This window comes from Hyperoodon ampullatus (genome assembly GCF_949752795.1).
Source record: "Hyperoodon ampullatus genome assembly, chromosome: 4".
In the NCBI taxonomy this organism is placed as follows: domain Eukaryota; kingdom Metazoa; phylum Chordata; class Mammalia; order Artiodactyla; family Ziphiidae; genus Hyperoodon; species Hyperoodon ampullatus.
In genome coordinates, this window is record NC_136917.1 from 39,361,098 (window position 1) to 39,387,377 (window position 26,280).

General features: G+C 40.2%; 1 long non-coding RNA gene across 2 annotated transcripts in view; it reads right to left on the bottom strand.

Moving 5' to 3' along the window:
* Positions 1-26,054, bottom strand: part of LOC307052350 — a 52,084-nt gene extending 26,030 nt beyond the window's left edge. Inside the window, exons 1-3 of one of the 2 annotated variants that reach the window (XR_013810858.1) lie at positions 25,981-26,054; positions 15,813-15,940; positions 4,238-4,317 (exon numbers count right to left, since the gene is read on the bottom strand). This is a non-coding gene — a long non-coding RNA (uncharacterized lncRNA). Of the gene's footprint in view, positions 1-4,237; positions 4,318-15,812; positions 15,941-17,634; positions 17,710-25,980 lie in introns of those variants that run through there. The other variant, XR_013810859.1, reaches the window with a different exon arrangement.
* Positions 26,055-26,280: the final 226 nt, after the last annotated feature.

Consider the following 26,280-nt stretch of genomic DNA (forward strand, 5'->3'; position numbering starts at 1 on the left):
ATCCTAATCCTTAGAACCCGTGAATATGTTACCTTACATGGCAAAGGGACTTTGCAGATGTTTAGGACCTTGATATGAGGTAGTTATTCTGCATTATGCCCCTGGGTCCAGTGTAATCACAAGGGTCCTTGTAAGTGAAAGAGGGAGGTAGGAGTCAGTATCAGAGTGATGCAGCATGAGAAAGACTTGTCTGGCCATTGTTTGCTTTGAAGATGGAAGGGGGCCATGAGCTAAGGAACTCAGGTAGCCTGTAGAAGCTAAAAAAGACAAGGAATGGATTCTCCTCTAAAGCCTCCAAAAAGAATACAACTCCTGCTGATACCTTGATTTTAGCACAACTTCAGATTTCAGACCCATTTCAGATTTCTGATTTCCAGAACTCTAAGATAATACATTTATATTGTTTTAAGCCACCAAATTTTGGAGATTTGTTACAGCAGCAAGTGGAAACTAATACAACCAAATTCGGTAATTCCTTTTTTAAAGAAGTACCTATTAATGGTATGAAGCGTTATTTTAAATTTTAAGAAGACAAGACTATGTGTTGACTTTCCACCTTATGCACAAGCCTATTGACTGCCTCATGAACTCTCGGGAACCAGTCAGGGCTGGAGGACTTTAATGTGGAGAGGTTCTAGAACAGCAGTTCCCAAAATGTGGTCCCCAGACCAACAGAATCTGCCTCTCCTAAGAACTTATAGAAATGCAAATTCTCAGCCAACCCAGACCTACTGAATCAGAAACTCTGGGGCCCAGCAGTCCGTGTTTAACAAGCCCTCCATGTGATTCTGACATTTGCTCAAGTTTGAGAATAGGACTAAGGCTCTATTCTAGATTGAAAGAAACTAAAAAGAAGCAAAAATGAATTAGCAACACATAATTCTAAACTGGGTCTTTTTATTCCAAAGGACATTATTGGAACAATTAAAGAAATCTGGATGGAGTCAGAGCATTCATAGTAATGAATCCATGTTAATTTCCTGATTTTGATGGTTGTGTGGTGGTGATGTAGGAGGTCCTTGCTTGTAGGAAATATACACTAAAAGTATTCAGATGTAATGAGGCGCCTTGTTAGGAACTTAATTCTCAAATGATTCAGGGAAAAAACAGTTTTAAACTATAATTTCCATTTTTCTTTGAGACTATTTCAAGATTTTTTTTTAATTTTGAAAAAAAAAAAAAAACCCAGCAAGATACCATTTGTCAAATATCAGCTTGGCAAAGGTGAAAAACATGTGTAACACCTAGTGTTGGTGAAGGTATGGGAAACAGAAAGTTTCACACACCACGGTTGGAATTATAAGTTGTAATATTTTTGGAAGGCAATTTTACAATATCTATCAAAAATTTTAAAGCAAATTTTTCTTAGCAATTCTGCTGAGGGTAAGGAAATATATTTTATTGCAGTACTCTTTATACTAGAAAAAAACTGGAAACAACTGAAGTGTTTATCATTAGGTGACTGGTTAAATAAATTATAGTATAAAATATGCAGTGAGTTACTTGGCTTTAGACCACAACTTTTAAAGGTCTTGAACCAAGTTCCCTTTTGCTAAAAGATTTTAAAAGTCTAAGGAAAGGCTGTGAAAGAATTCTGTAGAAAGTTATAAGGCGCAGGGTTGAGAGCTTGGCAGATAGCAGTGTGACAGTCAGGTTCCAACCAGGAACATATAAACCACTCTAAGTATTTGGATGGAGGGAATCTAATGCAAGGGATTGGTGACATACTCAGGGATCAGAGAAAGCTGATACAGATACAGCTTTTAAAATAACAATGCTCGAGGAAATAAAAGACAAATTTGAGAATTTGGCAAATTATAAGAAAGGAGGGAGATGGAAAGTCCATAACTGAAAAATAGAGTATATATTTAATAGCAGATTACACAGTGAACTGGAAGATAAATTATATCCAGAATGAAGCCTGGGTAGGGAGTGAGGGGACAAAGGGATGGAAATGAGAGATTAAGAGGCATAAGAGATACAGTGAGAAGGTCTAACATACCTTTATTTGGAGCCCCAGAAGGAAAGAGAAAGATAATGGTATAGAACAAATATTCAAGCACACAGTGGCTGAAAATTTACCAAAACTGAAGAAAGATACATATCTACAAATTTAACAGCCCTAAGAATCCCAAGCAGGATTACTTACTAAAAAGGTAATCCATACCTAAACATATCATAGTAAAACTGGAATAAACTAAAGACAGAGAAAAAATCTTAAAGAAGCCGTTAACAAAAGAACATATTAAACAGGCAGATGAACAGCTGACTGCTCACCAGCTAGAGAAGAAGTCAGAAATTGGTGGCTTGATGCCTCCAATGTGACAAAAGAATGTGATGCTCAACCTAGAATTCTATTCCCAGAAAAAATAACTGTTAAGAACGAAGGTGGGGGACTTCCCTGGTGGTCCAGTGGTTAAGAATCCGCCTTCCAATGCAGGGGACGTGGGTTCGATCCCTGGTTGGGGAACTAAGATCCCACATGATGCAGGGCAACTAAGCCCGTGCGCCACAACTGCTGAGCTCGCATGCTCTGGAGCCCATGTGCCACAACTAGAGAGAAGCCTGTGTGCCACAACGAAAGATCCTGCATGCCACAACTAAGACCCAACACAGCCAAATTAATTAAGTAATAAAAAATAAATAAATGGCATTATTCAATTCCAAAAAAAAAGAACAAAAGTGGAATAAGCTGTTTTTAGGCAAACAAAAGTTGGAAAGTTCTACCTCTAACAGGACAGAATGTTTTAAAGAAAGTTTTTCAGACACAAGGAAAATGACTGCACAAGGAAAGTTAGGGAGGGAGAGAAGAATGAAGAGCAATGGAAAGTAATTATAACAGTAAATATATGGATAAATCTAAATAAATATTTGGTGTAGAAAATAATAATGTATTTTAATACATATCTATACATTTATACATACATAATTAAAATTCACAAAAACAATAGCATATAAGATGAGATAAATAGTTAAAGTATTCTAAGATCCTTGCATTGTCTAGGATGAAGATAAAAGTATCAATTATCACTAGGCTTTGATAAGTCAAGAATGGATCTTTTAATTCCTTGCCCATTAAAAGAATGGAAAAAGTGTACAACTTCCAAATCAACAGAGGGAAAAACAGAATAATAGAATAATTGTGATAGAATTCTAATAGAATAATTCTAATCCAATCTGAAAGCAAGAAAAGAGATAACAGGGCTTAAGATTATGTGGGATAAATAAAATCAGTGAATAAGATTGAAAGCAAAACATAACAGAAGTTGTATATTAAAGACCTAATGCTCTTGTGAAAAAAAGTTATCAAACTTAAAACAACAATAACTATATGCTATTTCCAAGAGGCACATTTAAAATAAGGACACAGAAAGGCTGAAAGTGAAAGTATGGAAAGAGCTATGCCAGGTAACAATAATCAAAAAGAAGCTGATGTTATTAATACCAGAAAAAAATAGCCTAAATAAGCCAAAGGCATTACTACAGATAGAGTTTTACTTCTTAAAGTTTCAATACACCAGGAAGATATAACAATTCTGTATTTTCATGCACCTAATAACGACTTCAAATATATAAAGCAAAATTCACACAACTATAAATAGAAATGGATAACTCAACAATGATCTCATTAATCAATAGAACAAGCAGATAAAAATTCATGAGCAGAGAAGATCTGAACAATACATTACAAAATTGATCTAATGTCTTTATCTAGGTGACTGCACCCAGCATTTGCAGAACACATGTTCTTTTCCAGTGCCTGTGAAACCTTCACTAAGGTCAAATACACACTGGGCCATAAACAAATCTCAACAAACTTCAATGGATAGCAATCATATAGAGTATGATTTCTGACCACAATGTTATAACAAAAAATATAACTAAGAAGTCCCTATATGTTTAGAAATTAAAAATATACTTCTAAATAACCTGTGGGGGCTTCCCTGGTGGCACAGTGGTTGAGAGTCTGCCTGCCGATGCAGGGGACACGGGTTTGTGCCCTGGTCCGGGAAGATCCCACATGCCGCGGAGTGGCTGGGCCCACGAGCCATGGCCACTGAGCCTGCGTGTCCGGAGCCTGTGCTCCACGACAGGAGAGGCCACAGCAGTGAGAGGCCCACGTACAGAAAAAAAAAAAAAAAAAACCTATGGGATCTGTTGTAATTATCTGTGCTTTCTGTTATTTCTTATCACACCAGAGGTCTATCAATTTTAATTCTCTTTTTAAAGTACCAACCTTGACCTTTGATCCTCTCTGTTGTGTTGCTTTCTGTTTCATTGATTTTTGCTCTCATCTTCGTTATTACCTTCCTTTAACTTTAAAAAAAATGGGATAGATCATTAGTTAACTTGACAATAATGTTCGTATGAAGTTTTACAAAAATACAAAGTGCTTTTTAATTAATCCTCAGAGCAACATTGTGAGTTGGGTCTTTTCCCTCATTTTACAGATGGGGAAATTATAGACATAATTATTGCATTCAATGAAATACTGGCCCTAAGGTTTGCATCCAAGACCAGAGGAACTTCTCCTGCCCATCCCAGGGCCTCCTTTTATTCTTTGAGAACTTAAGGAACACTTACCCCATGGTTAAGATGGTGGAAGCTTGGCTCTCACCAACCCTTACTTCAGTAATCACCAGCACATCTATTGCCAAGAAAACATAGAGGTGGGGAGGAAGTGGAGAGCAAAATGTGTACAACATGAGTGGGCAGGCTGCCTAGCCAGCAAGGAAAGTGTGAAGCTGCCCTTGACCCACCCATACTCTTGATCACTGGACTAGAGCTGGAGGCTCCTCCTGTTGACCCCTTTTCCAGAATAAAAAAGACAAAGCATGTTTGCTTAGAAACAGTGGATTGCTTGCTTAGAAGCAAGATACCACTGAGTAAACTTATCCAAGAAAATTTTTTTTCTCAAATATTGTGTAGGGTGGCCCTTGGAGGATTTTCTTGGCTTGAGGAAGGGCCTAGATTCCATTGCCTGAGTGTCCAGATGTTTGAGTCCTTGGACAGGGGTCACCACACTGCCAGACTTACTTCCCACACCCTTCTACAAATGCTTCTCAGTACAGGCGCATTTCTAAGGGCTCTAATAACACTAACTTCTCCAACCTTCATTACAACCTCTGAGGTTGTTACTATTATTATCCCAAGAAGAGGTAGATGAGGACACACAAGCAAAAAACAGAAGCTTTAGTTACTTGTCTAAATCATCCGGGAATAAGTGAAAGAGTCCTTATTTGAACCCAGGCTTCATGGAGGAGAGACTGTGCTCTTGGCTACTACACTATGTCGCCTCTCTGCAAGGGATTCACACAAACTCCTTCCTGAGCATAACTGATACTATTCATAGCCTGAGAAGAACTGCCAGGTCTAAATGGGAACACTCAAAGGAAAGAAGAATCGAGTTAAGTGTTCTGACTTCCTTCTGCATTGTCTCCAGCCAAGGCCCTCAGCTGAGGCTGGGGAAGAGGCATGGAGAGACCTCCCAGGGAACTCCATGGGAAACCTTAAGTTCCTGATGCAGACTTCACGTCCCCACTGTCTGTCCTCAGCTAACTGATCCTCAGGTGACCATTTCTCAGTTTGCATCTCATAAGGGAAAAGTTTCTTGCATTGCATGACTGGTATTCAGTACCATTTCACCCTTAGTGTCTCTGTACATAAACCAAGATGAAATTATTTTTCAGGCTTTCACTTTCCGACAAATTTGCTAGAAATAGAGAGCACACTCCTATGGAGGCCTTTTCTAAACTCACTGTTTATTAAGGTTTTCTCTTCCTGTTTTATTGCTCCTCCCTCCGCTTGCCCTTCCTGTGAATTCCATATGAACTGAACTCATTTCAGTCTTTCCCATACTCCCCACATCCATAAGCTGTGAGACCTTTAGTAAGTTTTGGTTAAGTTTTTCCCCTCCCTAGGAATTTTCTCAGTTCACATAAAATTTCTAATTTATTGGCAAAAAAAAATGTGACATAATATCTTATTGTTTTAATGTCTGTAGCATTTGTAACATAAAACTTTAGAAATTTGCTGAGACTTCAACTAAAAGGGAATTTTTTCAAACTGTTGCAACAGGGAGTTTTAAAGGGAATGTCTCATCAAACTTGAGGAATGCAAGCGGTTTTATAGGGGAAAGAAACAAAAGCAGCACTGAACACTGCGATTTGGGTGGGTTTTGGTCAGGTCAGTATTGCAATCTTACAGAAATTAGTTTTACTTCCTGATTTGGCTCATTGTGCCTGTTACATCCTGTTCCCGGAATTGTTGACTCAGGAATTTAGGAGTGAGCTATTCTCTCCGAATAGCAGAGAGCAAGGAGGTCACTGTATATTCAGAGAAGAAAAATTTACAGTTCTCTGCATTCCCCCTTTTTATTCCTGACTTTGGTTATTCATGCTTTCTCTTTTTTTCATGATCAGTCTCACCAGATTTGAAACAGACATTTGGCTCTGTTCTCTATATTTTTCTATTTTGTTTTTTTCTGCTCTTTATTACTTCCTTATTTTAACTTTCATTAGGATTTATTTTGATTGTTCTACTTTTTGAGATGTTGCTTTGGTGATTACCAGGTTTTCTGATTTTCTGAAATATCTTTCTAGGCTGTAAATTTCTAAGCACTGCCTAAGCAATATCCCTCTGCTTTTGATATGTAGTATTTTCATTGTCATTCAGTTGAAAATACTTTCTTCTTTGAACCATGATTTTAAAGTGTATTTGTAAATTTCTGAATATAATAGACATGTTCTAGGTATTTTTTATTATTACTTTCTAATTTAATTTCAATTATTTAAATTTTGTTGAGATTTACTTTATGGTCCAGCATATATGTCAACCCCACCCCCCCAGCTTTATTGGAATATAATTGACACATGCCATTGTGTAGATCAATTTTTGAAAATGTTTCATGTGTTCTTGACAAAAAATATGCATCCTTGATACACTGGTGCATAGTTCCATGCATATGTGTTAGAATGCTTGTTAATCTTATTGTTTAAATCTGTGTCTTTACCAATTTGTAGTCTGCTTGTCCTATTAACTAAAGAGAGGTGAAAAAAAATCTCTCATCATGAGTGTGGATTTTATATTTCTCCTTTGAGTTCTGCATATTTATTAGGTAGATACTAACTTATAACTGTTCTATCTTCTCAGTGTTTTTTCTTCCCTGAAAATTTGTCTTAATGTAACACCTCCCTTTATCTCTAGGAATGGTTTGTGCCTTGAAGTCCCTGTTCCATCTAATATTAGTAGAGCTACACCAGTTTTCTACTGGCTTCATATAACTTCTTTCCATTCTTTTACTTTCAGACTTTGTGTCCTTATATTTGAGTCTTTTGTAAGCAGCAACATAGTGGGGTTTTGTACTTTCGCCCTATGTGCTACGGTCTATATGTTTGTGTTTCCCGAAAATTCACAGGTTGGAACCCTAATACACAGTGTAATGGTGTTAGGAGGTGGGGGCCTTTGGGGGGTGATTAGGTCATCAGGGTGGGGCCCTCATGAATGGGACTAGTGTTCTTATAAAAGAGACCCCGCCTGACTCCCCAGCCCCTTCTGCCATGTGAGGATGCAACAAGAAGTCTGCAATCCTGAAGAAAGCCTTGACCCAACAATGCTGATCTCCAATCACTCCGGACTTCCAGCCTCCTAAACTTGAGAATTAACGTTTTTGTGGTTTAAAAGCCACGCAGTCTGTGGTACTTTGTTATAGCAGCCCGAACAGACACTGTCTGACCATCTTTGTCATTTAGTGAAATTAAATTAAATGTAAATATTGGTATTTTTGGGAAGAGTTACCATCTTCTTTTGGTCTTTTTTTTTTTAATATCTTTATTGGAATATAATTGCTTTACAATGGTGTGTTGGTTTCTGCTTTATAACAAAGTGAATCAGTTATACATATACATATGCTCCCACATCTCTTCCCTCTTGCGTCTCCCTCCCTCCCACCCTCCCTATCCCACCCCTCTAGGTGGTCACAAACCACTCAGCTGATCTCCCTGTGCTATGTGGCTGCTTCCCACCAGCTATCTATTTTACGTTTGGTAGTGTATATATGTCCATGCCACTCTCACTTTGTCACAGCTTACCCTTCCCCCTCCCCCATATCCTCAAGTCCATTCTCTAGTAGGTCTGTGTCTTTATTCCTGTCTTACCCCTAGGTTCTTCATGACTTTTTCTTCTTAGATTCCATATATATGTGTTAGTATATGGTATTTTTCTCTTTCTGACTTACTTCACTCTGTATGACAGACTCTAGGTCCATCCACCTCACTACAAATAACTCAATTTCAATTATTTTTATGGCTGAGTAATATTCCATTGTATATATGTGCCACATCTTCTTTATCCATTCATCTGATGATGGACACTTAGCTTGCTTCCATGTCCTGGCTATTGTAAATAGAGCTGCAATGAACATTTTGGTACATGACTCTTTGAATTATGGTTTTCTCAGGGTATATGCCCAGTAGTGTCACCCCTCTTTTTAAATTTACCTTTTTGCTTAAAATATTCTACTAGTATTGAAATCTGTTGTATTTTTATGATTCCTCTAGATTTTACAATATTCACGAAAGTAACCAAAACCTTCACCCTAATACCGCAATCCTTTTTACTCTCTCTTATTTATCAGTCTTGTCTGGTATTTTAAGCCTATCTTAACAACTCTACATTTTTATTGTTTGGTATAAAATGTTGTTACATTTGCTCACATATTTTGTTCTTTCTTTTTGCATCTCAAAACCCCACCTGGGATCACTTTCCTTCTATATTAAAGTGCATTCTTTAAAATTTCCTTTAGTGAGGGTCAGCAGGGAATGAATGAAACAAATTGTCTTAAAATGTGCTTATTTTGTCCTCATTCACAAGAGATATCTTCATCAGGTATAAAATTCTAGGTTGACAGTTATTTTCTACCTTTATACTGACATTTTCATTCCACTCATTTGGCTTCCATTGTTGCTGTTGAGAAGTCTGTTCCTTTGAAGGTAATTTTTAAATCTTTGGCTGTTAATTTTTTTTCTTTGATTTCCTGCAGTTGCACTATGATGCACATAGATATGACTTTGTAAATTTATCCTATTTGTGTTCTTTGAGCTTTTAAATCTATAGACCTGTTATTTTTCATCAGTTCTGGAATATCCTCAGCCCAATTACCTTTGTCCCTTTTCTTCCGTCTTTGCCTTCTAAGACTGTGGTTAAATATACGTTAAAACTTCCTAGTGAGACCATCCCATCTTTCTGTGTTTTCCCATATTTCTCTATATCCATGCTGCATTCTGGATAACTTCAAACCTATCTTTCAGCTCACCAATTCTCATTCCTCCTGTTTCACCATCTGTTGCCAAATACATCTTTAAATATTTTAAGCAGTCGTTTTCACAAACGCACCCAATAATTCTAATGTGACATCTGCGTGGGTCTGTTTTTCTGCTGGTTTCCAGTCATGCTGCCTTTTTCCTTATATGCCTGATTATCTTTGACTGCTTGCTGACTATTTCCCCTGAAAAATTGTTACCTGAGGTCTAAACTGAAGGAGTCCTCTTCTGAGGAAGTTTTATTTGCTTCTGCCAGGCCTCAGGTTGTGTTTACCTGGGTTGTATGGGTTGGTCAGGGACCACAAATTGTCAGGATGTTCTCTTTTTCTTCAACCCTATTGCTATGCTCAGTAACGAGGTCAGTCTCTAACGTACCCTGGGGGTGGGGAGGGGGATGGGTCTAGATTTGGATTTTTTGTCCTGAGGGTGTAGTACTCTGGGAACCCAGTTTAACTTTAGAAAAGTCACCTATAAGATTCATCATCTTGGGTGAACCTGGCCCTATCATCCTTCTCTCTCTCTCACTCTCTGTGGCTGGTGAAATGGTGCCTAACGCTGCATCATCAACACAGTCTGCGGCCTAAGCTGCTTTGGTGTTCACCTCTGATGACGAGATCCCATCTTAAAACAGCCCTACCTGTTTAAACTGCAGTCTTTTCAGCCTCCATGCTCTTTTAAGGGGAAGGGAGGGCACACCACCTGCATTTTAAAAAACAGGTGGGAAACTGATCCAAAGAACCTAGACTACCTTCACCAGAAACAAAGTACTGTCTCATCTTTTCAACATCATTTTTTCTTTTCTAGACTTTGAGATTTTCCAGTCCAGATTTTTAGATTTATATACTTTATTTCTATCCTTCTAGTGCTTGCCCATGACATTTTACCATATTTAACTCAATAAAATCTAGAGTTAAACAGCATCTTTACCCTCCTCCTAAATAATACAAGCACTTTACCCTGCTTTCACACAGATGTCCCAGCTTCCAATTTACCTACTATTGTCCAATATTCCAATTCTACTTATCTTTTAGCCTTGAGAATTAGACATGGCATTTTAAAAAACACAGTGTTTCAATTTACCTACATCTTGGCAATTTTATTTTTCTTCTTGCATGTCAGACATCCTCTGGGAGGTGGTGGTGGCTGATGGTCCCTAAACTAGCTCAAGTCCTGAGGTGGGCTTGAACAGATGCAGCTGCACCAGCTCACTGGATCTGTTCTTCACAGTCTGCCTGGAGTGGCTGGACACCTGAAGACCCCTCCTCATCTGGGATCAGTCCAAGCACCACATATCTGGCCCTAGGTAGACTGTGGGCCCATTTTCCATGTGTCCAAGTCAATGGAGGCTGTAGTAGGAACATGAGCACCAGGAGGTGCTCAGTGGGCTGGGGCACTCAGAATCCCCATTCCTGTGGTAGCTGTCTTCTCCCTTGTTATTTAACCTGTGTCTCTTTCAAAAGTAGGTGATGCATTAGGTCCACATGGAGCTCATGTAGATGAGTGTGTGTCTGAGGGGATTGGGGACTTCAAGCCACAGGCACACCAACAGCCCAGGCCACATGGAAACCTTAAGTAACCTGATCATCTAAAACAGTTAGAGCTGGCCCTATATTCAGCCAATGAAAAGATTGGTCGATGCTCAGTGACTATTGGGAATCAATACTCCATGGCCTCTTTCCTTTCTGCCCACTGTACACCAGAACTGCCAGGGACTGGCCACTCTGGACAATGCATGAGCATTTCCAACGCTCCCTTTGATCAGGCCATCCTATTTTTCCCATTCTTCTCTTAAAAGGACCCAACTCAACATCCTGCTCAGATGTCATCAGTGCCTCCCTTCCCAGTAGGTGGAAGTCACTTTCCTTGGAAAGCCCACAGTTTAGTTCAGCATCCATTAGGGTGGCTTTGCTGTGGTCTCTCTCCTCTATCTACTCCTGCTTCCTAGTACCTAGGACAATGGATGCGCCTAGCAGATCCTCAACAAGGATTTGCTGAATAAACTAATCCAAGTCTGTGGATAGGGTCAGGTTTGCCAGTGCTGCATGTAGAGAAGGACAAAGAGCAAGTGTGGTCATGACATTTCAAAGTGGAATTGAGTGGCGGAAATGCTCTTTCCCTCTCCCTTTTCTACAACCATCCCTCCCCCACCTCCACCCTCCTCCATCAAAACTTACCTTGTTTGGAGGCAAAGTGAAAGAAATACTTCTAAAAAGAGGCATGGAAACTGTATGTATGGAAACAGGAATCCTAGAGAGAATCAGAAAACTATCTGACCAGAGACTATTCTCTTGTAAAGAGTGGATTTTGGAGCCAGAGAGACCTGACTTACAACTCGGTCTCTACTGATAAGCCCCACGTGGAGTATTCTCAGACAGGTTACTTAATTCTCAGAAGACTCGCTTTTCACTCTTCGAGTTACCTAGTTAATAGTCTTATACATAGTTAACAATATTTTGTTAAATTCTATCTGTTCCCAAGAGAACTGTTTCTATGTTGTGACTCCTCACTCACACAGCCTGTCCACTCCCAGGGGTTATGATCCAGCCCTAGTATGAGGATTAATCCAATTTGCACTTCTCCTGGTGGAGGCACAACCTAATTTCTCATGAAATGTGAGCTACTAGCCCTGTGGGATGAGTCCTCTGGGCACTCCTTGGTTTGGATCTGGTATAACTTACCCCCCAAAGATAAGAAACACAAATGGCTCTCTCTGTATGATACTCCACCTAAAGTATGTCACAGCCTGTTTACTTTTGAAGAATTCCTTTATTGGAGTTTCACCTTACCTTGCCACAACTATCTGGCTCTTCACGGCCGAGAGTGAGCCCTGAATAAAGTATTCACAACATTTTACAACAGACAATACACACACGCAGTGCATGAAATCTTTACAGTAACACAATCAAACATTTAACAGGATTAAGAAGCATGAATTTCCTCCTACTCCTCCATTACTGGTAGCTACTTAGCTTTTTAGCTCTTGCAATAAAATGCTCTCCTTCTCATCATTCCTATTCATAGGAATCCCTGAATCAATTCTTTTTGTGTAAGGTACAAATTCATGTTGAAGATGCGTTCCATTAGTTATTGAATGTGCTGAAGTTCTGTCCATGGTAGAACTCTTCATTTGTAGCATAATGTGTGAGGTTTTCACTTATCACACATTCATCATTCATTGAGAGGGTTCATTTGAAAATTTTTAAAGTTTCACCCATTCAATAATGTATAGCACAACATTACAACAGTCCAATCAACTTGAATTTATTTATGAGTGACTCTCTCCTAGCTCCTGTTAGATTTATAAGTCTACACTTTTTACATTTCCTGCAATGAAATCCAAATTTTGTTTCAGAAGTTGTCATCACTCCCCGCAAATCAGTTAAATCAAAGTTATTCTTCATGATCACTACGATATTAATTTATATTCCCTGAAGCCTGCCTCTCCCTGAATTTGCCTACTGGAGGTCCTTCTTGGATCTTTTCCACTGACCAATGGATAATTGGAATTCAAAGCTATACCTGAATTTCCTACATTTCTATTCACATAATTTACCCAAATAAGAACTTTCTGATGGTGACTATGGGACTTCTAATTGAAGTCTTTTTCTTATCTGTGTCTTTTATGTCCAGAAACTCCTACTTATTTTGAAGGTTTTCTCATACTCCATAACTTTGATAGGTTTTATCCCCAGTACGAACTATTTTATATTCCATAAGGGCTCAACTACTTTGACACTGGAACCTTCCTTGCTGCCTATGATTGAAAATCACAGAGAAAAAAATTACTCATGGTTTCACTTATACTATGTAAATTATAAGCCATGAACAAGGACCTCAGACACTCTTATACTCATAAGATTTTTCTTCCATTTGGGTTCCCTAATGCTAGATAAGCTCTGCCTCCTACAGAGACATGCTCATCCTGGTCCCATCCAGAGCATTCCCTCCCTCGTGAGTTCTCTTCTGTGATGCGCTACTATGACTTCCCATATTTGTCACATTTAAAGATTCCTCCCCAATATGGGTTCTTTTATGCTTGGTGAGATTCGATCTGATATTGAAAGCCTTTCCACACTCGTTACATTGGTATGGCTTCTTTCCAGTGTGGATCCTTTTGTGTTGGTCAAGGACTGATCTGTAATTGAAGGATTTCCCACACTCACAATTATACGGCTGCTGCCCACTGTGGACACCTTTATGGTTGATAAGACTTGAGTGTGAGATGTATGCCTTCCCACACTCATCACATCTATAGGGTTTCTCACCTGTGTGGATCCTTCTATGCACTGTGAGGCCTGAGCTGTTCCTGAATGCCTTCCCACACCTATCGCACACATAGGGTTTTTCCCCTGTATGGATCCTTTTGTGTTGAGAAAGGAGAGAGCTGTAACTAAAAGATTTCCCACACTCAACACATTTGAAGGGTTTCTCCCCAAGATGGACTCTTTTATGGCTTATAAGAGTTCTGCTTGAGAAAAAAGCTTTTCCACATTCATCACATGTGTAGGGTGTCTTGCCAGGGTGGGTACTTTTATGGTTAATAAGGCTTGAGTGTGAGATGTACGCTTTTCCACACACGTCACATTCATAGGGCTTCTCACCAGTATGGATTCTTTTATGCACTTTAAGGCTTGAGTTGTTTCTGAAGACCTTCTCACACCTGTCACACTCATAAGGTTTCTCTCTAGTGTGGACCCTTCTGTGTTGAGAAAGGAGTGAGGTGTAATTAAAAGATTTCTCACACACATCGCATTTGTAGGGCTTCTCCCCAAGATGAATTTTTTTGTGATTTATAAGGGTTCGGTATGTGATGAAGGCTTTTTCACACTCATCACACTTATAGGGCTTTTCCCCAGGGTGTACACTTTTATGATTTATAAGGCTTGAGAGTGAGATGTAGGCTTTCCCACATTCTTCACATTTGTAAGGTCTCTCCCCAGTGTGGATTCGTTTATGTACTTTAAGACCTGAATTATTTCTGAAGGCTTTTCCACACTCATCACACCCAAAGGGTTTCTCCCTTGTATGAATCCTTTTATGCTGTTCAAGGGCAGAGCTGTAATTGAAGGATTTCTCACAATAACTACATTTATAGGGCTTCTCCCCAAGATGGATTCCTTTGTGGTTTTTAAGGCTAGAGCGTGAGATATAGGCTTTTCCACACACATCACACTTATATGGTTTTTCCCCAGTATGAAGCCGCCTGTGGACTTTGAGTCCTGAATTGTTTCTGAAAGTTTTTCCACACACATCACATATATAAGGTCTCTCTCCAGTGTGAATCGTTTTATGCTGAAGAAGAAGTGAGTTATAACTGAATGATTTTCCACACTCCTTACATTCATGGGCTTTCTTCCCAGGGTGAATGCTTTTATGAACTGCAAGGCCTGAGCTATAGCTGAATGCTTTGCCACAGACATCACATTTGTAAGGTTTCTCTCCTGTGTGGATCCTTTTATGCACTATAAGGCCTGAGCTGTTCCTGAAGGCCTTTCCACATTCATCACATTCATAAGGTTTCTCTCCAGTGTGGATGACTTTATGCTGAATGAGGAGAGAGCTATAATTAAATGATTTCTCACACTCATCACATTTATAAGGTTTATCTCCAAAGTGGATGCTTTTATGATTTAGAAGTGTTCTGCAAGTAATGAAGGCCTTCCCACACTCATCACATTCATAGGGCTTCTCCCCTGTGTGAATCCTTTTGTGGACTCTAAGGCCAGAGCTATTACTGAAGGTTTTCCCACAGATGTCACATTCATAGGGCTTCTCACCTGTGTGGATCCTTTTGTGGACTCTGAGACCAGAGCTGTTCCTGAAGGCCTTCCCACACTCACCACATTCATAGGGCTTCTCCCCAGTGTGGATCCTTTTATGCTGGTCCAAAACAGAGCTATAATTGAAGGATTTTCCACACTCATCACACTTACAGTTCTTTTCCCCAGAATGGGTGCTTTTGTGGTTTATAAGGCTGGAGTAGGACATGTAGGCTTTCCCACATTCCTCACACTTGTACGGCTTCTCCCCAGTATGGATCCGCTTGTGGACTCGAAGGCTCGAGCTGCTCCGGAAAGTACCCCCACAGTCATCACACTCATAGCGTTTTTCACCAGTGTGCATAATTTTATGTTGAACAAGTCGGGAATTATATTTGAAGGATTTCCCACAGTCATCACATTTATGTGATTTCTTAACAGCACTGGTTTTCTGCTGTAGAATGGGATGAGAGTTTCCATTAATGCTCTCCACACATTTGCCTTGTTCACTGCTTTTCTGTTCTATACAGACAGGCTGGTGTGTAACATGTTTTGAGCTCAGATGTAAGCTTTTCTCAGATGCCTCATCTTCCTGTTCTGTCTTTATATTTGCTGCATTCTTGGTTTTGCCAATCTTTTCCCTGATGCCACTTTTGTCTTCCTTCATTCTTTTTCCCTCAGGCTTTTCCATCTGATTCTCTACCTTGCTATCCCAATCACAAGTTTCACCAACCTTAGATTCCTGCATATGATCCTTGTGAAGACCTTCCACTTTTGGCCACACAGATTCTGCATTTCCAATATTTTCACACTTTTCAGTTGATTCCTCATCCTCAGTGCCCCTCGTCTTCAAATGTGACACTAAACCAAGAAAATGAAAATGATACCTTCACTTTAGAAGAAACTGAAGGAATTACATCCAAATTCACTTATTCACTCAACAAATGTTTATTGACTACATGCTGTGTGATAGGTACCATTTTTAACTGCTGGGGATACAGTGGTGGACATGCCAAAATTTCTGTCCCTGTGGAGCTAATGCTAAAATGCTAGAGCCCTGGATTGTCAATGGAACAGAGAGCTTTTCTATTCTTGCATAACAGCTTAGCATGAGGGCAAGTTGAAACGGGTTGGAATGACGCACAGAACCAAAGGCAACATTGATCAATTTCTGAAAAATGCCACCTAGTCTTGGAAAAAGAAACAGTGGGTAGAAGTAATTTCTGAAAAACAGGAGACTGAAAGAGTAGTAAAACAAAAGCCAAGAAGACATAATCAGCAGAGGGCAGGCAAGCAAAACTAAAGGAGAAATCAATACATGAGTAGAGGTATTGGGGAATTGGTTACGAAATCATGAGGACAGTCGTGTCAGACATGAGAAGGAAAACAAGCTGCTGCTGCCTGTCGTTGGTGTGGCCCTCCTAGATTTCCCTTCCAAGGAAAACACTGACCCTGGAGAGCAGTTAGTCAGGGAGGAACTCTATATGGAAGAACACACTCTGGCTTGCCAGGCAGAGGCTTTCACTCCTACTTTATGAACAGGCTAACTGCAGTCAGAGCATATCAAAGATCAGAAGCTAAAACACAAACCATCAAGCAAAGGATAGTAATACTGCCTAGGTTCAAATACCTAGCTGTATGACCTGTATGAAAGGTATTTAACCTCTTTATGCCACAGTTTCCTCATCTGTAAAATGAGGGCAACAGAACTGTTTTGAGTGTTACATTAAATAAATAACATATATAAGGTATGGAGAACAATGCCAGTCACTTGGGTAGTTCTATATGCTATACCATCTACTTTATTATTTAATCAAGGTCAGGTTACTGGATCAGGGCTAGAACCTGAGGATAAACCACAGGACTCAGGAAAGGTAAACCCCTTCTCAAAGCAGATTTTAGGGCCCAGGCAGTGACTCTCTGTTCCCCTGAAGGCACTCTACACACAGCTGGCACTCCATCAGCATCCACCTGCTAAAAGACTGACTCTTGAGAACAAAAGAAACACTTCTAAACTAGTTGTTCCCCAACCTTAGACATTTAGACATTTGTGATTAGACTTAGTTAAAATTCAGACTTTCCCTCTTACCCTGGGTATCAGACCCTCTTGGCTGGTACTCTGTAGTTCTACTTAGAAACTATATGTGAACATGTGACGAGAAAGCAAGGGCACTAAAAGTAAGATATATACTCTGGAGTAGACACATATAAAGAATCACACTCATGATCGAACTTATGCTTATGGGATTGGAATGATGGACTCTGAATGAAAAGTTACAGAACAGGAGGAGCTAGAAACCCAGAATATCACCAGGAAGATAAAACAAAGAATCACTCAGTAGACATTTTAAAAAGGTGGTTCATCTGAGAAAGCGTCACAAAATGACTATTAAGTAATATTAGGTAAGAGATCATTAGAAGTCACTAAGGAATGCTGGCATGACCTAGTTCCTTGCTCCCTTTCTTTACTTCCTTGGGCAGAGCAGTCCATGCCATTTAAAATGTGAGTGCTACTGGGTGGGCAGTGGAATTCCAGACCATCAACAGCAACACACCTTTCATCTGAATCCTGCTCCCATCACATCAGGGACCCTGCTCCATCCATTCCCTTTGGCCTTGGCCCCTCCACCTCTACTCACCCTCAGCCCTGAGAAGAGAAAGATGTTCAAGTTTCTACAGCCATAAAACTAATCCCCTAAAACTGCCAGGGAAACACACAAAATTTGTCAGGCGGAAAAAAAGAAAAGGAAGAGCTACAAGGGAGGAGAACTAACCATACTAGATATCTAAATATGCCAAAAGGCTGCTATAACTAAAACAGTGTGGTATTGGTATATAAATAAACAGAATAGAATAAAAATTCAGAATAATCCCAATTACACATAGAAATCAAGTATATGATAAAGATGGTATATCAAATTATTGAGGCAAAAACGGTATTTTTAATAGTGTTGGAACAAGTATAAAGCCATTTGGAAAAAAATAAAATTAGATCTATTCTTTACACCATTCACAGGAATAAACTCCAAACGTAGCAGATCTCTAAATATTAAAAACACTATACAAATGCTAGAAGAAAACATGGGCGAATGCCTTCATAACCTAAGTATAGAGAAAGTTTTCTATGACCCAGATGCAATAAATGAAAAGATTAATAAATTGGACTATATAGAAATAAAAGTAAAATTGCATGGCAAAAATACCATAAGTAAAATCAACACATAAATGACAAGGTGGAAGAAAATATTTGCAACATACATCATATATAAGTGCTTATATAAGTGATATCTCTAATATACAAAGAATTTTTAAAAGTTGAAGAAAAAGAGACTAAAAATCCTACAGAAAAATGGGCAAAAGACATGAAGACAATTCACAAAAAGAAAAACTAAAATGGCCCTTAAGCATGTTTTCAATTTCACTCGTAATAAGAGAAATGCAAATAAGAACTATACAAAGATCCCCTTTCTCATCTATCAGATTGGCAAATATTCAAAAACTTAACAACATGCTCTGGGGGTGAGGCTGTGGGGAAACAGGCATTCTCATCCATTACTGGGAATGCAAACTGGCATAACCCCTGTTGAAGGAAATTTGCCAATGTCTACACAACTATGTATGCATTATTCTCTAATCGAGAAATCCCATCCAGGAATTCAAACCAAAGATACACTTCCAACAATACAAAAGTATATATGCACAAAGTTACTCATCGTAGCCTTATTTTTAATTACAAAATTTGGAAAACTACCTACACGTCCATGCACAGAAGACTGGTTAAATAAACTACAGCACATATACACACTGGAGAACTAAAAAAGAATGAGGAACATTTCTATAAATTGATAGGAAGCAATTCCCATGATAGGTTGTAAAGTGAAAAAAAGCATATATGCTACATTCTACGTAAGAAAATAAAAAAAACAAGCATACAACTGCTTATCTTTTCAGTAATGAGAGAATCCACAGAACAGTGAAGCCTGTTACCTATAAGGGGTAGGGCGGGGGAACAGAACAGAAGGGAGAGGGGAGAGAGATGCTCAGAGTACAGCTTTTTGTATAGTCTTTACTCATGGAAGCATGATCATGTTCTGCAGATTCAAAGAATAAAATTAAATCAGTGAGAAAATGGGAAAGTGAAACCAGAAAGTGAACAGAAACAAATTAACTCATTTGTGTTTCACATGAATACCATAACAAGAAGGAAACAAAAAGAAACAAAGAACTAACCCATGTCACTTGGGTACATAGTATGTGACTATACTATATACTCTCAGTCTTGGGAAGGCTGGAGGGGGAAGTGGGGAAGGGCTGCAAACAATCCTTTTTAGCAGGTTTGCTTTCTGTAGTGGAATGGGCAAAGCAATTCACAAACAATTTTAGATCTATTATGAGACTGAGTAAATGTGCTGATTTAGTTGAGAGCCAGGGCCCTCCTGGAGGAAGAAGGAATATAAAAATATGGAACAGGGGAAGATAAGAAAGAACCCTTTGTGGACAAATTGGAGGTACTGGTGTAAACTCATGATTTCTAAATTATATATAAATGTGCACATCATATAAATGTATATTCATATGTATTTAAATTTGTATGTATACATGTGTAAATGTACATATATTCTCTAGCTCTGTCTGCTGACAGCTAAGAAGCAAAAATACCTGAGTTAACGAGCACACATCTAGCACCTTATTCTGTGTCTCTACTACCATAAACTAGTAAAAGGAAGCAGGAAGATTCCAGGCTGGGGGCAGGATAGGTACAAAAGGAGCTGAGACATCCTGTTATGCCAGCAAATAAGGAGATGCTTAAAACAAAACAAAAATGTGGGCACAAGATCTAGCTTCAACGTCGAATTTAGGCTCCATAATTATGTAAAGAATTGTAAGCCATTGAAAATAGGATTTCATGAGTCCATACAGGCACACACAGGGGAGAAAGGGAGGCCTCTTGCTGACAGCAGAATGCCAGGGCTGGTTGATAAATGTGGAGGGAGTAGTAGAGTTGCAAGAAAAAACTCAGCATTCTGCAACTATCAAGGTAAAGACTGGATCAGGGGAGAATTATCAATGGATTCTAAATCTAGGGGGAAATTCTGACAAGGAGCAGGATATATGCATGGTCTTAAAATATTCCCCCATAGACCACAAGGGGTAAAATAGTAATTACACAGTGGAGAGTCTTGGCTAGGGGTCTTAAGTTAATATTGCCAGTGGGGGCAGATAAACATCATGTGCTTCCAGAAGTGATGCTCTGAGAAGGACACATCACCTATAAGAATGCATTACCTGAAATGAAACAAGGAAACATCAGGTAGATCAGATAAATCCAAAATAAAGAACATTCTACTAAAAGCTATTTGTATTCTTCAAAAATGTCATTTTCATAAAAGACAAAGAAAGGCTACAAAAATGTTCCATATGAAAGAAGGCTGCAGAGATTTGACCACAAATTCAATACCTGACCTCACCTGGATATGTAGTGAAGGGACAAGCTTTATAAAAAATAATCGTGCCAACTGATGGAACTGGAGTATGTATGATAAGTTAGGCAAAAGTATTATCAAATTTAAATTTATTCAAGTTGACAATTATACTGTAGTTATGCAAGAGAATATCCCTATAAATATACACTTAAGTGTTTAGGGATAAAGGGCCATGCATGATGTATGTAAGTTACCCTCAAATGGTTTAGGAAAAAAACAGATAGATAGATAGATAGACAGATGGATAGATATGCATGAAAGAGCAAGAGAGAGAAGACAAAATGAAGTAGAATGTTAACCGCAGGTAAATGAGTAAAGGGTATTTTTTTTCACTATTCTTCCTCTTGAAATTTTTCTATATATTTGAAATTATTTCCAAATAAAAAGTTTTAAAATGTCAAAATGTAAATTTAAAATTCTCTCAATTATATCTTCCCCTCCAGGTACTGCTTTCGCCATCCTGTCTCCTGTTCACAGTTGTGTCTTGGAAAAGTGGTCTTCACGTCCCGTCTCCCCTCATGCCTCATCTATTTAATTTGAATTCTTCCACTCAGACCATGCTGCATTAGCTTCTTCAGGGCCAGGTGCTGACTCCCCCTCCTGCTAGCCCTTGGATGTTCCTGGCTCCCTGTTCCATCTTGAACCTCTCCTCTTGTGACTCTACATGCTCTCCCTGGGCAGTCCCATATATATGCGTGGCTCCTACAAGCTGTCTTGTAGAACCTCATCTCTGGCCCACACTCCTCTCTTCAATTATAGAGCCTCATGTCCACCCGTCTCGGGCACTTCTCTTTCCCCCGCCACTCCACATCCAAAAGACAGCTTAAGACCAGCTGATTCCACTGCCTACACAGTTCTCATGTCACCACCCCCCACTCCATTCCCACTGCTAGGCTAGGGCCTTAGTTTAAGCCCTCCTAAATTCCCTTCTGAACTCCTGCCATATTCTCCCTACCTTCGTTCTTATCCCTTTCCAATTCTCTTCCAATAACTGTCAAGAATTTTGTAAAATGCACACGTGAACACTCCCCAGTGGGTGTTCCCAGGCTACCTAGTGTGCCTGAAGCCTTCTGCATCTGGCCAGCTGCAATGACTTGCTAAACACCAAAGGGGCCATGCTAATTCACCCCTTGCTGACACCACACTTACTAATGCTTGACCCAGATGGACCCTTTCCCCTCTCTCTGACAGGCTAATTCTCAGTTCCCTTCATGTCCTCTCGGATTCCTTGTTTGGTTGGCTGCTGACTGGCCGGGTCTACATGAAATCACAAATACTTCACTGTTTACCTCTCTAACCTAGGCAGACTCCAGGAGTCTCCCTGTTCTAGCCCTGCTTAACCTCCTCTGTTTGGGTGGAAGCAGAGTTTCCCATCATCTGACTGTAATTCATCCAATCCCCTTAATGACAAATCAAAACAGAGCAATATAAATGTGTAGCTTCATTGAAAACAGATGGTTTGCAATGAAATTCATATTAATCAATACTAAGACTAAGAAAAGTTCAGTCAAAAACACAGGCAGAAAAGCACTAAAACATAATGATGGTATTAGAAGTGGGAAGTCTGTGGGAGATACTTAGGTTACGGGAGTGGAGCCTTCATGAATGGGATTAGTGTTCTTAGAAAAGAGATACCACAGAGACCCCTTGGGGCCTTGGTCTTGGACTTCACAGCATCCAGAACTATGTAAAATAAATTTGTTGTTTATAAGCCACTTAGTCTGTGGTATTTTGTTATAGCAGCCCACAAGGACTAAGACAGCTGCTAAATTGTAAAGACAGTCAAGAGAATAACAAAATATTAAGTTAACCTTACAAACAATACTGAAGATACATTCTAGTATCTCAGTTATCTCTGTGACTGAGTGTTTCCCAGCAAACTTATATAATGATCCATATCCTACTTTTCTCTCCAGCCACTGGGCTAGTCCTAGGGACACAGTGATGGATCTTTTCTCTCCAGCCACTGGGCTAGTCCTCGGGACACAGAGATGGATAAAACAAGTCCTGGCCAATAAGGACTTGCAAACTAGTATGAGAGTCTGGCAGGAAAACAACCAACACACGATAAAAATGGCAGACACTAGTCATGGATGAGGGAAGAAGGGGTAGGGATAGACTCTGCTTCAAAGAACTAGGAAGAGCTTCAAGAAGAGAGGAATAGTTCTAACAGAGGGAAGAGCAGGTGCAAAGGGGCTGGTGTCCACCACCCTCTGGACATCTGGAACAGAAGATGGCAGGCACAGCTGGGTAAGTGGGCAAAAATAAGGGCTGCACCAGGCTCTGTCCATCATACTAAGGAGTCCAGACTTGATCCCGAGGGGTTTTAGGCAAAGAGGGACAAACTCGGATATGCATTTTGAAAGATCACTTATTCGATCAAATCAGGAGTTAGTAAAGGGCCAGACAGAAAACATTTTAGGTTTTGTTGGACACATACAACTCTATTACTTGTTTTTCTTTTCCTTTTTTTCTCTTCGCTTTGCATTTTAACATCCCTTTAAAAATGTAAAAACCATTCTCAGCTTGCAGGCCATACAAAAACAGACCACAGACCCAGAAGTCTACCAATTCCTGTTAGATAAAATCAAGGAATCCAAATTAATTTAGGATGGTGTGAGATAATGGCATTGTGGCCATTACCTTTTTTTTTTTTAAGACTAAAGTATGCTAGGATAAAATGGCATGATGTCTGGAATTTCCTTTAAAATACTTCAACAAAGAAAAATGAAAAAGGGAAAAGGGAAACAAATGTAGCCAAATCCTAATAATTGTTGAATCTGAGTGATGGATGTATGGAGTTCACTGTACTATTCTACTTTCCTGTAATGTTTACATTTTTTCATAATATAAAATTAAAAGAAATACAGATCACTCATACTAGTTGCAATGGGAGAATGGATTGGGGGCTGGGGGAGAACTGAGTCCTGCAGTCTAGAAGGAGGTTATTATAATCCAATCAAGTCTGATGTGGTGGCTAGCTCATGTGTCCCCTATGACACAAGAAAGGAATCACTCCAAAAGCACAACTCCTGCATAGAGAGAGGGACAGACAGGTTTAATTTCTTAAAAGTTCTCAAAGCTGATGACGGGGAACTCCTCTCTAATCAGTTTTCAACAGAGAGAGAACTGGTTACATCCTAATAACCTAGTTACATCAGTTAAAAGTTTCACCCATAGAAAGCCATCCACTCCTTCCAAATTACACATGACCCACACCTCTGGGCAAATGTGTGCTTCATGCTGTTCATATTCTACCACCAATGCCTAGAAAAGAACATGCAGATAGTAAGAATCTGTTTTTAATTCTTACTATCCTTGCCCAGGAGAGTCAGGAGCCACTTCTCAAGAGAGTAGACAACTCACAAGAGAGGAACTGTGGCTCACTCTGGTTGAAAATTCCTGCCTTAACAACAGACTTCAATAAGCAACAGGTGCAACACCTGCAGCTACTGTGGATTTTCAGAGTACCAACCATATTCCACAAATCAATCTACCATCTGAATTATGTCTTAAGTTCTTGGATATTATACTGGACTTGGAGGTGACCAGAGAAAGAAAAAGAGAAAATAAGAGGGAATGTGAGGGCAAAATGCTTACCAACTCAGAAGACAGAAGTGGGAGTATGGGACAAATGAAAGACGAGACTAAGGAGTGAGAAAAGTGATATGCAGATGGAAAGAGAGAGAGTACGATTTGTGACTTAGTTATTGCATTAAGTTTACGAGTATCAGAATTGTAATTGGTTAACGTAAGTTGGTTCTACTGCTTAATCCTTATGATTAAAGGTGATTTTTCCTTAAAGTAAAAAATGAAATAGAGCACCCTCAAACTTGGTAGGGGAGAAGAGATTTCTAGTCATCCTAAGGAATAAGGTAAGCAAAGTTGATTTTCTGAAGCTAAAGGGGCAAAGACTGGCTTGAAGACAGTCATTAATAGATGGTTGATTAGGCTACTGTAAGGCTAAGTATCATAAACACAAGTCTCAGGAGAGAAAAGCTACTTGGTTTAATTTGTTCTTTAAACACTCTACATGACTTATTATAATAATGTATTGACATATTTAACAATCTACCAGTAACTGGCAGAGTTAATGTAAAACAAAATTTTTTTATCATTGTTAATCCCTTCTTTAAAAACCCTTGCTCAGATAAGCCCTGGTACAATGTCCCTGGGTGTGCCATTGTTTGATGTAACAAAGAAACTGGAAACAACGCAAATGGCCTGAATAGATCTAAAAAATTACAGGACATCCAAAACATCCAAACAATGTCCAGTCCAATACCACAGCAATGTATTAAAAAAAAAAAAAAAAAAAAGGCTCTTTGTGTTCTGATGACCTCTAACATAGATTTACCAAAAGAAGCAAGGGGCAGAACTCTGAACAGTACCTTACCACCTGTGTAAAAAAAGGAGGAACTAACTACCAGTGTTTGCATAAAGAAACTCTGGGAAGATACACTCAAATGACCTAACAAATGTGGTTGGTTATCTACTGGGGTTGGGCCTAGGCAGACGGCTGGGCAGAAGAAAACCTTTTCACTGACATCTTTTCATATTTTTAATATCTGAACCATATGAATACATTACATAGTCAAAAACTTATTTAAGAAAAAATCCTCGTGCTTTCAAAAAGAAAACACTCCTGGTGGCCTCCTAGTCCAAAAGTCTTAGAGCAGCACACCCAGCCCCGGCATTCCCCATTCCTAATTCACATCCCCACGCCTGGGCTCCCACAGGCTGTACCCAGGTCTAGGAGCCTCCTCGACCTTCTTCTCCCTGGGACCTAGTCAATTCCTTCTCATCTTGAGAGAGGCAGCTACAGGCAGCCTGATCCCCTGCCTGTAAAACAGGTGAGCTCCCCTAGGGCGAAGGCCGAGAAGCGCCTCCCAGCAGCTCGATCCATACCTGCGGTAAGAGTCTCTCAACATCACTGCCCCATCAAAGAAAAATAAAGGTGTGTGTGTGGGGGGGGTCCCTCCAACTCTTGTATTCATTCTCAAATCCCAAGGCCAAACTGAACTGCCACAGGGGCTTATTTTAGAGCACTAATTTTCAGGGTTCCCCTCCCGCCCGAAACAGCAGCGAAGAGTTGAAAAACACGGGTGCGGGGCCCCAGCCCTTCTGCACGCACCGGGCAGCCCCAACCCGGCCCTGACCCGCTCGGACAGCCGGAGGTGGGGCGCGCAAGGAGCCCATTATATTCCAGGGGCGCACCTTAAACCCCTCGGCCGGCCCGAAATCTTCCCTCCCCTCCACTTCCCCGAACGCGCTTCCTGATGTATGTGTGGGGAGGGGGCGCGCTTCCTCCCGGATCCCGCCCGAGACCCGAGGGGTAGCTAAGACCCTGCCAAGAAGGGAAGGGCGTGGCAGGCTAGGGCCGGGGGCGGGAGCCCGGGCGGCCTCGGACTCACGTACTGGCTGTGGGGGCACCGCGGGAGCCCGGCCGCCGGCGGGACAAAAGCGCTGACGGCCCGGCCGGAATAACTCACGCCGGCTCTGGGGCACTTCCGAGTCCTCTCTGGGAGGTTGGAGGACTGACTCAATGATAGTTCCCGTTTCGGGCACGTGACCCGAGGTGCTTCGCGACTGAGTGGGCGCAGAGGGAGTGTTGTTCCTTTACTATCAAGATAAATCCAGTGCTCGTTGTGGCGCGAGCAGGGGGCGAACTGACGAAGTTCCAGTTTTCAAGGACTTTACGTTCTGGGGTGGGGCAGA